We start from the raw sequence: 8,528 nt of genomic DNA, 5'->3' as shown, positions 1-8,528 counted from the left end.
ATCTTTTAAGGAACAACAGCCTTAAGGTTTCCCGACTCGACCGGACAGGGGAGAGTTACTCAATAACGAAACGTCAATGTTCAGGGCTAAAAAGGAAGGACTCTGTCCTCTAGTTGTTCAAACTGACCAAAAATAATGAATGATAAACTGACCAATCAGATGCTTCAAAAAAATTAGGCGGAGCCTGCTTACATCCACGTCCAACATTCAAATCGTTTGATTGACAGATTTGTTGTAGCCCGTTTTCAAGTTGTCGGTGTGAGGCCTTCCAACAAGCCCACTCCTGATTGGTGAGAGTTGCCATAGAAGTGTTTACTCAGACCCTCTTGGACCAATCCCTTCTCCAACATTGCGGCCTCCATATTGCACAAAAAAAAAAGGCCACTGAATTGACCTCATTTTGTCGTAACAGGAGGTAAGACATTTTTCTTTGGCTTGCATCACACTCACTCGGTCCAAAGGGTCTGCAGAGATAATCTCCTTCCATCGTTCTGACCTGTGAGGTGTACAGGTCTTCCAAGGATGGGGGGGTCCGGCCCACTGATCTCCTCTGCAGTCCTAGAGGTCCATGAAAGTCTCTTTCTGGACATCGGAAAGGGAAGAGGTTGTTTACTTGTCGTTCACCAGCATCTCTATGGTTTTGATGGTCTTCCCATTGTGGCTACAGGACCAGATGTTCCATCCTCCACCTGTATCAGCACAGTCTCATCTCAGTCTCATGTTGATCGTCCTGCGGCTTTCTGCCTGTCGGGGGCTTATCTTCTGACAGGTGAAGGTGGGAATAGGTAGCTGGGTCGGTTGGAGTGGAGGGGCAATGCCTACAAATGTCGTCTTTTAATGGGGGGGGTTTGGGCACCGTGCAGGGAGACTTCCCTTATCTGTGATAATTTGTTGAGTAGGTGTGTGAATACGGGGGTCAGCTGATCTGAACAAACTTTAGATGCTTCTGAGCATCTTCACTTCAGCATTAAAGCTTAAATATGTTCCTATTTTTTAAAGGAAATCTGACTAAATTGAAGTTGTTTTTGTTCTTTCATCCTGTTGAAGATAAAACTTTCTCCCTTTCCTTTAACCCTTGTGCTATCTTAGATGACCCCACCCTTACATTGACGTGTTCTCCCTACCATGACAAAGGTGGATAAAGGTGGAAAGATTTCATGTAACCCTTGTGCTATCCTAGGCACTTTACCATTGGGAGTTGGGTCATCTAGACCCACTAGACAGTGCTCTGAACCCTTTTTCTTCAATGATTTGTGATCTTCACTGGTTTCCATGGATTACATGAAATCTTTCCACCTTTATCCACCTTTGTCATGGTAGGGAGAACACATCAATGGAAGGGGGGGGGGTCATCTAAGATAGCACAAGGGGTAATCCATAGACACCAGGGAAGATCACAAATCATTGAAGAATAAAAGCCTCAGCGCGCTGTCTAGTGGGTCTAGATGACCCCACTCCCAATGTTAAAGTGCCCAGGATAGCACAAGGGATTAAGGAGAACAAGTTAAAAGCATCGTTATAACATAAAACTGCTTATTTCAGCCTCTTCCTCATATCTGGCCCAAGTGGGATTCAGTGAAATGTATCTTAATCAACTCAACATGAGGCGGTTTGAAGACGTCCGGGTTAACCAAAAGGGGCTTTTTGGAATCCATTAGGAAATGCTGGTGTCATATTTTTCAGTTTTCTTCTGAGGATTAAGTGTCTCCATAAAAATGAGTGAAACCACAGTCAGCTGAGGCTTTCATCATTCCAGGATAATCAGCCTTCACGCACAGAGACTAGCACAGCATCTTACTGTTTGAGCTGCTGTGACTCCATAGAAATACTGTTTCTGCACCAGAAAGATTGATATCGGACTGAAAAAATTCTATTCTCTATAAGAAAAAGAGATCAGGGAATTCTGCTGGTTTTCGTGTTTCATTGCGTCTTACATGTAAAGTTTTTTTTACCTCATGAGTGCAGAATAAAAACATTGGTTCCCCTTAGAATTCTGCCTTCATTTTTATTTATTATTTTTACTGGCAGAATATTTTGGGACTGTGGGAATCTGAATAATTGTTTTTATTGCAGATCATATAAGTTAGCTTCTGCCCTTTTAAGCAGTTAATAAAACTAATTTAACAGTCATTATGTTGATTGGATTTAAAGGTACATTTGTGTGTTTATTGTATGTATAAATGTCTATTTATGATTAGGAGCGTTATGTCGAGAAGATTGCATCATTTTCTTTTATTTTCTAAGCAATGTATGAATTAATATTTCAAATAGATTTTATGAATTTATTTTTATTTTTTTAATGTCTTTTTCTCCTTTTTAAAAATGCTTAGAATACACCAACCATTAAATAATAATAAAAATAAATGGAAATGGACAGTTTCTTTCATAAAATGACAAACGTGTTTCAGAACCATGTTTGTCACTGCAGCGCTTTGAAGTGGACCAAAGGAAAAATTTTGATCAAACCACTTTTTTAAGATTTTTAGACGCTGCTTTGAAAAGAGGCAATTTATGATAACAAATGTTTGTTTTCTTTAAAGGTTTGTGCTCACTCCAAACATGTCTGAATGCTCCACTTTGCATATTAGTGCTAAAAAAACAATCATTCTCATTTTTCTCGTTCGTAAAGGTTGTTCCATCTGTGTTGGAGGAAGAGCGGAGGTCACATTCATCTGAAAGACTCATTTATATCTGACATTGAAGTATTTTTAGTGGTTTCCTTTTTAGTTTCCGTCACGTTTCAGAACATGATTCTCCCACTGCCATGCTTCACACTTGTGCTTTATCACTTCTAGCCCTCTCATACACATTTTAGTGTTAGCTTTTGAACCAGATGCCCCTTTTTTTTCTTGGACTTTGAAGGTAAATCTGATGATACGGAAACTCTTTTTTTTTTCAGTTTGTTTCACTTTCTTCTCATGTCAATGTTCATTCACACAAACAAAGTTTATTTATTTCTGGGAAACTAAAACCAGCAGCATCCAGAATCAAAAGAAGTATGTTTTTGTTGTTCATAACTGTTTGGCATTCAGGCTTGTGTCAGATGGTATCCGTTACAAAATACCATCATGTGGGATCACCCAGGTTCTTTGAACCCACCGTGAACATGTGGAAACCTCTAAGTTGAACAAAAACTCAAATATGATTGTTTAAAAGTAAATATCTCAAAGCAGGTTGGCAGACTTTGGACCAGACAGACCAGCAGGAGACGGAAAGAGGGAAGTATTCAGCCAATCAGAGAGCATTAAAGCTCAAGGTCTCACTGTGAAATACTGGTTGGTCATAAACACAGTTCCTGGAGTCCAGGTGAAGTACAGGTGAAAGGAAGTGAAAGGTAAGAGGAAAGGATGTTCTGCAGAGTAGTCATATGAACAAATGATGGCATCATAGAAAAGCACACGTCAGAAACAAGTTCAGTACAAAAACAAACAAAAGTTGTTTTGTTGTTGGCTGCCGTCTCTGGTCTGTAACACTACGAGTGTCTTTGCTCTCTAAGTTCAGACAGACTCTTGGAAGTCTGGGATTGTGACTCATTTCCACTCAGTTGATTTTTGTTTTATTTTGTGCGGTCCGTTCCTTGCTTCTGTTTATAGAGCATCAAACCTGACAGACAAACCATCTTTGATGCTACGGACACACGCAGGGCATGTGAATGCAGGTTCTCAAACACTTGTTTAGCCCATGGTGTTCACACTGGACAAGCAGGGAGGGACTTCTTTTTCATAGAGAAGGAGGATCTAAAAGGCATGGATGAAAAGTTTAGCTTAGTTTTGTTAGTTTAGCAATCAGCTATTGTATTTAATGACTGATTTCATGTTTTTGTACAATTCTGGTGTGAAGCCCATTGTGACATTGGCCCATACAAATGAAATTGAACTGAAATGAATTTTCTTTTGCTACCGTTTACTTGTCGCATCCCGCCAGCTACAGTTGAAAGAGGGTTGGTGCAAAATGTGGAAAATGTGGTGAATCTTGCTACAGGCTTTTTCTGTCACAGCTGTTTTCCCATAAACGAAAGCCAGTTTTTTCCTATGGGCAATGCCAGGGCGCAATCTATTTTGTCCAGTGTCTGCTATTTGGATTGTTCGTTTTCGTAAAATTGCTGTGAAATGTGCAAAAATTCAAAAAGAGGCTAAGGTACATTAACCCTTGTGCCATCTTAGATGACCCCACCCTTACATTGACGTGTTCTCCCTATACCATGACAAAGGTGGATAAAGGTGGAAATGTCATGATCTGCTTAGCGTGGAGGACCCAGATGCTGGAACCCAGAGAACGAGACAGGTAAGCGGCAGGTAAGAAAGTAATTTATTTCCTCCAAGGAGGTCCTGTGGTCCGAGGGAGATCCTGAGGCGGCCGAGACTGGTGGCGTGGCTGGAGGTTCGAACGCAGTCGGCGTAGGTTGAAGTTTCCAGGCGGTGCTCCGTGAAGTGGGTCCCGTGTTCCACTGCCGTCACTTGTGGCGAACGTTTCCTGAGGCAGGAGAGCAAGGTAAGTCAAGGGCGAGAAACAAGACAGAGAGCTTGACATAAACTGACTCGCGACCAGGCTTAGTCACCATAAGGGGTAACGATCTGGCGATGAATTGGTGGATGAGGTCTCCTTTTAACGGCAGGGTTTGATGAGGTTGAGTGACGACAGCTGGTGGTGGTTAGGAGAGGAGCAGCTGGAGGAGGGGAGGGGAACTGATCCGGGCACCATGACAGGAAAGATTTCATGTAATCCATGGACACCAGTGAAGATCACAAATCATTGAAGAAAAAAGGTTCAGAGCACTGTCTAGTGGGTCTAGATGACCCAACTCCCAACGTTAAAGTGCCTAGGATAGCACAAGGGGTTACAGAATGCTAAAAAGACATTTAGTTAAGCGTTATAGAAAGTCTAACAAAAAAAGGCTGTTATTTTTCAAAGCAGTATTTAGTAAATGCAAATTAGGCGAAAGTTTTATCTCATAAATTAAGCTTAACAAGAGATGTGAGGACTGAACTTATTTCCTGTCATTTATGATAAGTAACAGTTATTCAAAACTATTTAAAGCTGAATAAGAATTTAAAAGGATAAACAGTTGAACGATCTCTGAAGTTTGAATCTGAAGTTTGAATCCAGTAGGAGAAAGTCTGTTGAAGGGGATTTATCTAAATTTCTTTTGGAGGAGTAAAAATGTTCTATTCCCTTTTTTTATGAAACTTAGAAATTCCAGGAATGCTCATATTTGTTAAACTCGTGACATTTGAACAGTTTTACTTCCACAGAAGCTGTCAGACGGCCAAAACACAACAAAATGAACCACAATTTTAGAAAGAAGAAAGAAGAAAAAGTCGACACAAGTCCAGCGATTTTATCCGACTAGACTGAACCGCCTGCAAAGTTTCTGATCTGTTTTTCACAGAAGTTTTGTAGAAACTCCAAGACAGATAATTGCACATCTGGACAAGCCTTAAAGCTTAGTTAGGACATTTTAGTCAGAGGAAAGTTTGGTGCAAGAGATCCAGAAAACTCCTGCTTCAGGGGGTTCAATCAACAAACAAGTGTGATGTGCCTCAGAGGAGCATCACCACTGACCTCATCACCACTGCTTCTATTTCTGTGCTCCTTTGTTTTCTTACATCACAATCCCGTCTCTTTCTCTCTCCATATTTGGACCTGGTTGATTTTTTTGACTCCGGCCTAAGATCTTAGCCGTTCCCTCCCCATCGGGGAGCTCATCCGGTTCTGCTCTGAACCAGACTGGAACTGATTTCTGCCAGTTCTCCAAACATGAGCCAAACGTTTAACAGCTCTTTCAAAAAAAACAACAACAAAAAAAGACTTTTAAATTTGTTCGAACTGATTTGGTTCCACGTTTTCTAATCGCATTGCAATCAGAAAGCTGATCATCTAGAACCAGTTTGACATAATAGCTCAATTTGCTGCATGTCTTCCTCTGCAAACACAAAACAAGCAGTGAATGCTGCTGAGATGGGAGTTGATTAGAAGGAGTTCATTTCACGGCGTGTAAAAGCAGGAGGGGGGCTTGCTGTAAACACTGTCTGCAGCCTGAGCTCCAGTCTGAAAGCTGGCCGTGGAGGCATTTGCGCACAGAGGGGGGGTCAACTGGAACGGGTAGAGGAGATGCAGAGGTGGGTGTTGGACTCATGTTTGGAGCTAAACTCAAGAACCACTGGCTTCAGACTGAACAAAAACAATGAAAAGCTGAGAGAGCCCCGCAAGAAGAAGAAAAAAAGCAAAACGGGGCAAATTAGAGGGGGAGGAAAGGGGGATTTTGGAGAAACATCAAGAATTTGCCTTGTAAGGGGTACAGTCTCAGTCCTCTGAGCCTCATGAGCTCTGGTGAAGCAGCCAAAACACTCAAGAGAGAAGAAATGAACTGCAGCAAAGACTCCATGAGACAACTCACACGCTGACATGCTTACAAGTACAAGTGTAACGTTATAAAGACATGACATTAAAACCAGGGAAATATCACCGTGCAATCCTCTAAGAAATGGAAGAGCTGCATCTGAGATCCCACAGGTCATAAGACATCACATATTCCCAAAGCTTGGCTCATTGGGAAGAATTATAAGGCAGAAGAGTTTGGTTTGACCCTAAAACAGAGGTTCACATTCTGTAAAATGTAGCAGGTCATGTAGACAAAGTCAATTCACTAAGTGCCACAGCAGTGCAGAAGTGGCAGAATGAGGATATGGGTTGGAGCTACTTGACGTGCAAACATTACAGGAATTGGTGATGTAGGACCCAATATGCAGCATGGCTTAGTGCCAGGCATTTAATTTGTTAACTAAACTTGGACATGGAAAAACAGAAAGTGTCATGGTGCCTCTGTCAGCTCTCCTCCCCCTCCCCTCTCTGCTCTGCTCCCGACATGACCAGCTGGTTCCGCTCACCTCATCAGCCTGCAGCCTCTTAAGGAGATCCAGTGCCAGCATCCAACGCCAGTTCGTTGTTCCTCTACGGTGCATTGTCTGGCAGCCTCTAGTATCTTGTTCATGACTATTTGTCTCTCGCTAATTTTTCCTACGCCTCGCCTACAGGATTTTTCCACTACGAGTGCTCACCTGGTCACCGTCGTCATCTCTGGTTCCACGTCTCGCATCCTGCTCAAGCCCTTCTCTCCGGGACCTCCTATGCCAAATCCTCCGGCCACGCCTCGCCTCCAAGTCAAGATTCCTGATTCACATCATTCCGCTCGTCATCTGAATCCATCCTTCAAGTTTGCTACCAAAATATCCGACTATAAATTAAATACCTCTTACTTACCTCACGTCGTCTGGGTTTTCTTCCGGGTTCCAGCATCTGGATTTGCTAGTAAGTCTAGTAATATCATGACAGAAAGTTGACAGGACGGAGCTGAAAACCACAGACTTCAATACACTGAGAAACATTCATGCAAATCAAGATGGATATTGATAAACCTGGTGTGATTGACAAGGAAAACAGAACATTATGAACCAAAGAAGCAGCAAAAGTCCAAGTGCATAATCCTGACACCAAGTTTGTCCTGGCCTTAAAATAGAAAAGTACCAACCAACAAAATAGAATAAAGAGAATCCTGCATGGAAGAATGAGTTTTCTTTTCATTGGTAAAATTCTCTGTTTGCTGGGCTTTCAGGGATAACTCGCAAATGTTGTTTTCAAGAGTTTCAACCAAAATGCTTGAGCACAAAAGTAGAAAGCTTTATTTTAGTTTTTGTTCCATGGTAGTTTTAAAACATTTTTAATGATAAATATTTTCTCAGAAAAGCTGTTGTGACTGTTTCTAACTAGAGGCACAAACTTTACAAACAACATGGGAAATATTGGCACTTTTCATTAAAGTATGGTGATTTGAAATCGAATGAATGCCAAACTTGTAACAAACACAAGGTTGAATAACAAAAAACATTCAGTGTGCGTTCAAAAACCTCAGACGTGAATCAGTAATCATAAATTTCTAGACCCAATTTCTGATCAATTAAAACCTCAATCCATCCATTTCCTAACCCGCTGTATCCCCTATGGCAGGGGTCGGCAACCCAAAATGTTGAAAGAGCCATTTTGGACCAAAATAACAAAAAGCAAATATGTCTGGAGCTGCAAAATATTAAAAGCCCTATATAGGCCTTATAATGAAGGCAACGCATGCATATGTATCTATTTTAGCTATATTAGCCTGCTATCAAAATGACTAAGTTGCTACAAACACATAATGAGCATTGACCATTAAATGTTTATTTGCCCTGCAGTGCATTCTGCGGAGAACGACGCATATTGACGCATATTAATGAATTGTGTTTCATTGCTTTCATAAAATTAAAGAAATGCAATAAAGAAATCCGATTTTTCATGTCATTTTCATTTTGAGGATTCGAACAAAAAATGGAACATGCGTGACGTGCCCCTTCTCTGGGAACTAAACAGAGTGCAATAAAACACAGCCTGCGTTTATAAAAAAGAAAACAGCAGCCTTTTGAAAAGGTAAAGTATATAAAATCAAATTAATACAGTTGAGTTCGATTTCTGTGCAAATGCCAAGCAAGTCAGTGCAA

Source organism: Oryzias latipes, chromosome 7 (assembly GCF_053564925.1).
Source record: "Oryzias latipes strain Hd-rR chromosome 7, Olatipes_Hd-rR_3.1".
In the NCBI taxonomy this organism is placed as follows: Eukaryota; Metazoa; Chordata; class Actinopteri; order Beloniformes; family Adrianichthyidae; genus Oryzias; species Oryzias latipes.
The sequence above is the reverse complement of the archived record's forward strand: the minus strand, read 5'-3'. Positions refer to the sequence as shown.